This window comes from Taeniopygia guttata, chromosome 18, assembly GCF_048771995.1.
Source record: "Taeniopygia guttata chromosome 18, bTaeGut7.mat, whole genome shotgun sequence".
NCBI lineage: Eukaryota > Metazoa > Chordata > Aves > Passeriformes > Estrildidae > Taeniopygia > Taeniopygia guttata.
Genome location: NC_133043.1, coordinates 6,617,330 through 6,625,936, shown reverse-complemented (window position 1 = coordinate 6,625,936; position 8,607 = coordinate 6,617,330).

Here is an 8,607-nt window from a genome sequence, read left to right as displayed (position 1 = left end):
AGAGTTCCTGTGAGGCATTGGGAACCACAGTTTTTTATTTTTTTCAAAGGGGAAACAAGAGCTATTTTTGGAGATTTTTAGACAAGTGTGCAGGCGAGGCTTTGAGTGTTCTCTCTGATGCCAGTGGAGTTATTTTGGGACCAGCTCCAAAGGCAGGCTGACCCTTTATGTTTAGCTTGAAGCTTTTAAGTGTGGTAGCTTGGCATGAGGTGACTGTTGATGTCTGTGAGTCCTGGGGGACATGACCAGGCCACCCTGTGAGGAATCAACACTTGAATAGGCTGTGCCACCTCTGCAGGCACCGTCCCGAGGAGCTCTCCCCTCTCCTCAGCCCCCAGAGCCTGCAGTGCATCACTGATGGTGCCTTCACGAGGATTTTAATCTCTTGCCCATGTTCATTCTTCAGCATTCTCCACCCCTCCAACTTTTATTTTAGGCTGTCAGCTACTTTAAATAAAAAGTTTCTGCTCAGTGTCGCTTTCTACCCGATCCCTCACCTCTGCTTTGTGTAACTTGGTCCTGAGGCTTGGGGAGGGCAGCTCAGGGTGGGTCCTGGGTGGGTGCAGAAGTTCTGAGATGGATGGTAAGATGTCCCATGACCCTTATCAAGGGTAAAAGCCCCAGGGTTGTACCAAAATACTGGCCTGAAGTGAAACCAAAATCCCTCTGTGAGCGTTTCTGTGAACCCCTCTCAGCAGAGTTCACTCTGTGGGCCAGTGGGAGAAGAAGAGTTTCTTTTGGCTGTGGTTAGGTGATCCTAAGAGGCTCCAAGGCACTGTCACTTCTTCTGCAGAGACCTCTAACCCCATCTAGCACCCACCTATTTGCTGCTTTGATCCCAGCTGCTTTCCAGCCTCCTGTAAGCCAAAGCTCCAACCCAGCATCCCGTTCTGTGCAGTCCAAGGTTCCCTCCAGGCTACTTGGGATTTCAAGAGAAATGAGCCAGGACCAGTAAAGGGGTAAAATGGTTCACTCCAACCCCTCTCTGTGGCCTTGCTTCCTTCGAGGGTCTCAACTCAGCCTTTTTCAGGCTTTAAAAAATGTGATTTCGCACTGAGATAACTCCTGAGCAGAGCTGAGTGGGCGTTTCAAAGCCCTGTACCTCACCTCTCCTCTTCTGCTGTGTTTCATGAGCTTTTTCCAGCACAGAGTGACTGCTGGCAGGATGAGAAGAGAAGAACAATATGTTCCTGGAATTGTCTCCAAACTGCCCACTCTCATCTTCCCCTGCAGGGCTGCAGGAGCAAGGGGAAGAGGCTGAATTAAGTGTTCAGCCAGTATTTTATGAGGACAGTGCAAGCAAAATACAAACAGTTGGGGAGGCTTTGGCCCTGGAGCTCCACCTTTGGCTGCAGTTCAGTTTTTATGGCAGTTTTAAGTTGTTTGTAGACTTTTTTTTTCTTTAAATACCCTTTGAACCCTGTGCTTTGTACAGGGAGAGGTTAACAGGGATTTCACTGACTGCCCTAAAATCCAGTTCCCAAATGCTCACCCTTAAGTCTTTGAAACATGATTATAGTTATAGCTCGACTTGTCTGGCAGAGGAGTCAGGGATGGAAAGGATGGATTAAAAATGACTATCTTTGCTGACATGTGCTGGCTGCAGTCTGTAATGAGAAGCAAATGACACCCTGATGCAGTGTCATGTGGGGACAGGCTAGTTGCCACCTAATGAGAGACCCTGGAAGGTGACTCAGGACAGAGGTGGAGCAGGTGCTTGCAAAGCATTGCTCTTCCTACCACTGCAGCTCTCTGAAGATGAAGGGCTTCCTCTTGATAACTAATTAGCATAACTGAGTTCCTCTTAAAAGCAACATGCTGACTTATCTGTTCCTTAGGAAGCAGAAGTAATGACCTTGAATTGCCTCTGTAAGAGCCCCCTCCAGTTGGGCAACACTGCCTGTAAATAGGCACAAGGGATGTGCTGTGTTCTTGTGTCTGAACTCTGGCCAGCGTGTGGTTTGCCTTGTTGGTGAAAACAATTTCCATGGTAACCCTCGATTTCTCTGACTTTCCATGAGCCCCCTGGTGAGCTAAATCACATCTCAGGTATGAGCCATGCAGAGTTTGCTGTGGTGACACACAGATGGGTTGGGAAACTCGTGTGGGTGTCTGCAGGGTCTGTTTGAGGTTTATCAGATGCTGCTTGACTGGGGGAAAACTTGTCTTTCTTCATCCTGTGGGGACACAGGGTCATCTCTTCAAACACCACGACTCCAGTGCCTGCATGGAGGGCAGCAGGGTCACTGTGCTTGGTTTGCTGCCAGACAGGCCAGAGGAACATGATTATTTCACCTGTTTGCTTCCCATTCAGGAAGAACAGGCCATTTTCCCCTGCTATGCTGATACACTTTGCTTCTTGCCATGGCCAGGCTGCAGGGAGGTGTGATGGTCACAGTTTGTCCCCAGTGATGTCCCAGCCCGCCTTCAGGCCAGCTGGCTGTGAGATCAGAGCTGCTTGTGGACATCTTTTCATCAACACAACTTTTTTTTTGTTAGTTCTGCTGTCTCACTCCCATGGGTGATCCCAGTTTTCCTTCTGGGAAGCATCTGCTTTAGCTCCAGCCTGCTGCTGGTCTCTTCTCCTGATAAAAGTAGTCGCCATCAGCATGGCCCAGCCTTTTCTGGAGGAGGTTCTGCCCTGATTTACCCCTGTGCTGGTCCTGTGTGGAACTGAGGACCTCACCCAAGGACACAGATGGGCTCTGGGGGAGCAGCCTTTGGCCACATTCAAGCTAAATAACAGCCAAGCTGGGTGATTTCTCCTTGCTGCTGTGCTGCCTGGGAGGGGAAAGGCTGTGATTTGAAGTGAGTCACACTGGCAGGAGGCAGGATTGTGATCTGGCTCTTGCATCAAGCCCTGCTGAGGTCCAGGGGTGTTCACACCCAGGCTGGGGCGTGCCGTGGTGCAATGCAGCAGGTGCCTCCTGCAAACCTTGGAGGTGTGATAGGGCTTGTCTGAGCTCCAGGCCTGACCAGCTGGTGTGGTGCAACACCTCTGAGGCAGACAGGAGCTCTCCTCTCCTTGTAAACTTAATTAGCCAATACTTATTTCTGGAGCTGAAAAGGTCTCTTGGTGATGCGTGTCAGAGATGCTGGGTCAGTGGTGAGTAAGGTTAGCAATACTGGGACCAGCTGTTCTAGGAGACAGCAGATTGAAAACCAAATAGGTTGAGAAGTAAACCAGAAAAACATCATGAGGGAGCTGTGTGTGAGTCTCTGAGAGGTTTTGGGTGAGCCCTTGCTCCTGGCAGGGAGGTACCTGGCTCTGAGCAGGAGCTGCTCCTGTGTTTGAGGTCTCCAGCCTGCAAAGCCTCACTTGTGTGTGCTTTGTGTGTGCAGCTGATGTGGGGCTGCCAGGGCAGGGATGGGGCTGCCGGGGCAGGGATGGGGCTGCCAGGGCAGGGATGGGGCTGGCAGGGCAGGGATGGGGCTGCCAGGGCAGGGATGGGGCTGGCAGGGCAGGGATGGGGCTGCCGGGGCAGGGATGGGGCTGCCAGGGCAGGGATGGGGTTTCCAGCAGTGCTGAGAGGGGAGAGGAGAGGAGAGGACAGGAGGAGTCCACTTGTGCTGGAAGCAGAGCTGACTCAGGGCTTTCTCCCCAAGGCTGGGTGCTGACTCAGCTGCTTTGCCTTTTCCTGGCTTCTCTGAAAACCAGAGGCATCTCCTGGGGCTCAGAGGCCGTAGCAGCACAGCAGGAGTCAGCATTACTTGGTTTTGGGAGAGTCACGCCTTGCCCTGCTTTGGGGCAAGAGCCAAGAAGTTCTGTAAGAGCTTCAGGATTGCTCCTGGGTGTGCTTTGTGCTCCTGCTGGGGAGCACGTGCTGCTCAGCCTGGGCTAATTCCTGGGGTGGATGTGTGTGCAGCAATGCTGCTGTGTCCCCACACTGGATTGGGGCAGGGAGAATCTTCCTTTGGCCTTTCTGCAGTGTTATTTCATGGTATTGCTCAGGCTCCTGTCAGAACTCCCTGCTCTGGGTGGAAAACACTCCATGGAAATTGTCCCAGCCCCTGGGACACCAGAGCCTTGGCTCTGCCCTCTGCAGCCAGCCAGTTTTAGGTGCTGAGCTGGGATGTGAGGAACATCTTGTGCCAGTAATAATGAGGATTGAGCTCTCAGCCTGGAGCTGGGGTGGGGGGACCCTGCTGCAGCCAAAGGGATGCTGAGCACAGGCTGTCCTGAAAGGGGGTGGCTCTTCCCTGGTGCTTCCAGCAGCCTGGTGGGCTCCTCTCTGCATTGGGAAGTGCAGCCTTGAGGCTGAATCCTGCTTGGTCCTGGCTGCTGCCATGATAAACATGTTTATCCCACTTGAGATGAGCTGAGGGAGAAGGGCTTTGGGCAGAGCTGCTGCCACATGCAGAGGTGAGGGCATTGCTGACTGCATGGAAACCTGGTGAAATCCCCTCTAAAACAGCAGAGATGATGGAGGTGGGTGAGGCATTGTGGATGTCACTGCCACCTCTGGGGGTGTGGGGCTGGGACAGGTGCCCACCGTGGTGGCTGTGGAGGGGTTGCCCCATCACCAACCGGTTCCCCCGGTTCCTTTGGGAAGCACCAGACTGAGCTGGAGTCAGACTGGTTTGTGCAGAGCGTGTATTTGCCTGGAGAGGAAAAAAAAAATAATAATAATTAAAAAGAATCAGTTCAGCCACCTCAGCCCAGAGTTGTTTTTAAAGGGAGTGGCATGGGGAAGGTCTTGGGCACCGCACTCAGCTCTGGCTGTCCCAGGCTGGAGTCTGCCCTGGGGCTGAATTACTCCGTGGTTTTTGGAGAGGACAAATGGGGACTTGGGGAGACACAAACAAACACATCTCTCATTGTGATGCGGATGGTGGCTGCTCTTGGAGAGGTGTCAGCCCCTCGGAGGGGCTGGGCAGAGTGCTGGTCACACAGAAATTCAGGCACGGACCCATCTCAGGGGCAGATTCCAGCACGGACACAAAACCATTCCACTGCTGATAAGCAGCAGTGGCTGCAGCTCAAGCCCTGTGATGGTTGTCTGGGGCAGCTGAGCCAAGCTTGCCTTGCCCTTGGGCTTTTTCCTTCTGACTCTGCAGTGTTATCCCCCTTCCTTGGGTTGTTCTTAATCTGCTTATTCCAGAGAAATCCTATCTGCCTATTACTGTGCCCCAAATGCAGAAAGAATTTCTGTCTTTCCCAGGGTAGGAAAAAAATATTTTCAAAATCCCCCACAAATGTTGCTCCCCTGCAACAGTTTTCTTCAGTCCCACAGAAGATGTTTTAATCTGAATTTTGGTCAGTGCTGCAGGGACATCCCAGCCTGAATGCTGGTGGACACTGGTGAGTTGGGGATGAATGGTGGATTTTGGACAAGGAAGACTGGAGCTGATTTCAGCCAGTGGAGGTATCCCCTGTCTGGGCTTGTCTATTCAAGTGCTGCTACTGACCCATGGCTGCAAATGCCTCCTCATGGCTGTAAACACTGCAGGACTCGCTCCTGGGGCTCAGAGGATCTAGTAAATCTATTGATCATGCTTAAAAAAAAATCTTTAGAAGTGGCCAAACCTTAGCTAAACCTTGGCCTTTATTTCACTCAGCTTTCCCCCTGTTTCTGAAGCCCTTCAAAGGGGATGGATGGGCTGTGTCTGCCCACCTTTGCAGGGCTGTTTTGGCTCTGCCTCATCTCCTTGTGACACTCATGCCCTTTCCTTCCCCTTCATGCTGCAGGGCCCTCTCAGGGCAGGAATGGGTGATGATGTGAAGCCCTGTGACAGCAGCCTGGCTATGGGGAACTGCTGCAGAGGCAGCAGAAGTGAAGCTGGGTGGAAAAACCCCTCTGTGTTGTTTGACTTCCAAACCCCATGTACCCTTGGCTTGGCATCCAAAACGAAATTATCATTTCCTTCACAGCCAAAGGTATCACAATGTCTGACACTTGGGAGTATCAGGGGGCAAATTTTATTTGCTGTGATGCTGTTCAGTGGCTACAGAGCGTGCAGAGCTGGGGGCTGCCTCTGGCTGGGGCAGCACTCACTGCTGTTGGCTCTTTTGCCTCAGAGTTTCCTTCTCTCCACATCTCCAGGCTGGGGTCACTCTGCTGTGGCTGTGGACAGACACATCTGGGCTGATGTGCCCTGCCTGGGCTCCTCAAGGCTCAGCCAAGGCTTTTTGGGACTCCCTTTGGCCGTGTGTCCCTACCTCTGGCAGAGAGCTCTCCTGGTTTCCATGTGCTATGGAAAGGAAAAAAGTCAGAAAAAAATGCAGAAAAATCGAGGCTGTTTGATTCTCATTCAGAAAGAAGCAATAGCACCAGTGGAGCGTGGACAGACAAGGGCACAGCCCTGAGCCCAGGGCTTTGCTCTCTGCACCCAGGCCAACTTTGTGCTTCTCCTGGGGACACCAAGGGCAAGCACAGGGGTGCTGGTGGCCCTGCTCTGGGGATTTATGGCCTTTCCATACAATGTGCTGATGCTTTTGGCTGTGAATGATACCTTAAGACTTTAGCTTTTATACTTTTCAGATCCTGCACTCCATTGGTGTGAAACTCTAAACTCCATGTGAAGTGTCAGCTACTGCCTTCACATTTTGGTCAGACAAAACAATTCCTCTGGGCCTGACACTCAAGGACACCCTACAGCCTCAGGACCCAAAACGTACAAAAAAAAGTGAATTTGGGGGGCACAAACTGGGGGAATGTGACTTCATTACCTGAAGCTGTAACTGGACAATTAACCCCTGATATGTAAATGGACTAAACTTAAAATTGTCTGAAAAACTCATTGTCCATCTTGGGTGTAGCCTCTGGGAGGCTTTTGAGTGCCCAAGGTGTGCCTATTGAAGGCCTTTAATAAATACTATAATGAATTGAAGGCCTTTAAGAAATTATGAATAAATTTATAATTAACAAAGGTATAAAATATATAAATTATAAGATTTATATAATAGATAATATACTATATAAATAATATCTATAATAGAATATACAGAGATAAAATTTATATAATTTAATAAATTTATAATGAATGGAAGGCCTTTAATAAATTATGAATAAATTTATAATTAACAAAGGTATATAATATATTAATTCTAATATTTACATCATAATTAATATATTATATAATAATAATATATTAATTATATATATAATAGACTATATAGAGATAGAATTTATATAATGTAATAAATTTATAATTAATTGAAGGTCTTTAAGAAATACTATCGAACTCTAAAACCATTTTATTCTCTTAACCTTCTCCAGCCTCTGTTGCAGGCATCACAAGGAGATGAAGAGAATTGGGCTGGTGGGGAGCAGAACCTGCAGCTCCTTAATGTGGGATGACTGAAAATCACTTCCTGAGGGTGTTTGATGGCAAAAATCTTGCTGAAATGACCACGTACCAAAGTGCTGCTTATCCACCAAGCAGAGCCAGTTGGGCCCTGTGGAAAATCTTGTGGAGAAAATCCTGCAGGCTGCAAACTCGCTGCTGTGGAGATGGATGTGAGAGAGTTCAGCCTGGAGCCAAGTTCAGCCCTGGGTTCTGCAAGCCTGAGGCACCCAAATGCTGCTCAGGAGTTAATGGGAAACAGAGAGTGGAGCAAAACAAAGAAAGACCTTTTGAGGTCTCAGCTGCTCGGGGTAATATTTAGGTTTGGTGACTCTCTGTATCTTAGAGATGGGAATGCAGCAAAGCTCTTTTAGTCCAGAGTATACATGGAGCCCAACAGGACTGTGGGCTAATATCAACAAACCTTTGGAAAAGCAGATCCTGTCTGCTTCAGCAAAGCCACAGTGTTATTTTTCTTTCAACAAATGTATTGAGACAATAATAATGCTGTGCAGATTGGTTGTCCCTAGCCTACATGATTTATTAGGCAGCAGAAACAATTGGAGTTGCTGAGAAAAAATAAGCCTTGGGCATGGATATTTTTCTCCTTCTTTTTTATTTTCATTTTTCCCCCCTTGATTTCCTCATGAACTAAAAAAGGGCCACCTAGTCTGGTCCCAGGAGAGAGGTTGCCTCCTTCCTTGCATTTCTTACTGGACCACCAACCCTGGGCTTGCTGCTTAGACACTTCAGTGCTGGGGAGAAGTGGGGGTGAAGCTGTTTTGGGGGGAGGCTGGGAGAAGGTGAAACAGCCACAGAGCAACATCCCCGGGCAGGAAAGCAGAGCAGGTCTGGAGGAGAGACCTGCAATCTGTGCATAGCTGTTGGTGACTCAGGGACAAGTTGTCTCCTCTCTCTGAGCATCCCTTTCCCCCTGTTTATTGTGTTTATTTGCTGCTAAAGCCATTGGGAGTGGTGCTGCTGGCCGTGCCCTGGGAGCTCAGCCCAGCTCAGCCCTCCAGTGCAATGGAAGCACGAGAGATGGCTGTGGGAGTCCAGGGCTTCCCTCTGGCTGCCCTGGCAGGTCTGGGACCCTGGCAGGGGTCAGGAACCCCCCTGGACAGAGCCCCCAGAGACACTGGCTGTGATCTCTGTCCATGGAAACGAGTTTTCAATCTTACAGGATGAATTACCAGCTCTGAGTGTTTGATATAAGGAATAATTAAGTGTGGCACAGGTGCAAAAGTAAAATTTTAGGATTCTAGATGAGGGGTCCAAAGGGGACAAGATGGAGGAAATTGGGTGTGTCTTGTCCTTTTC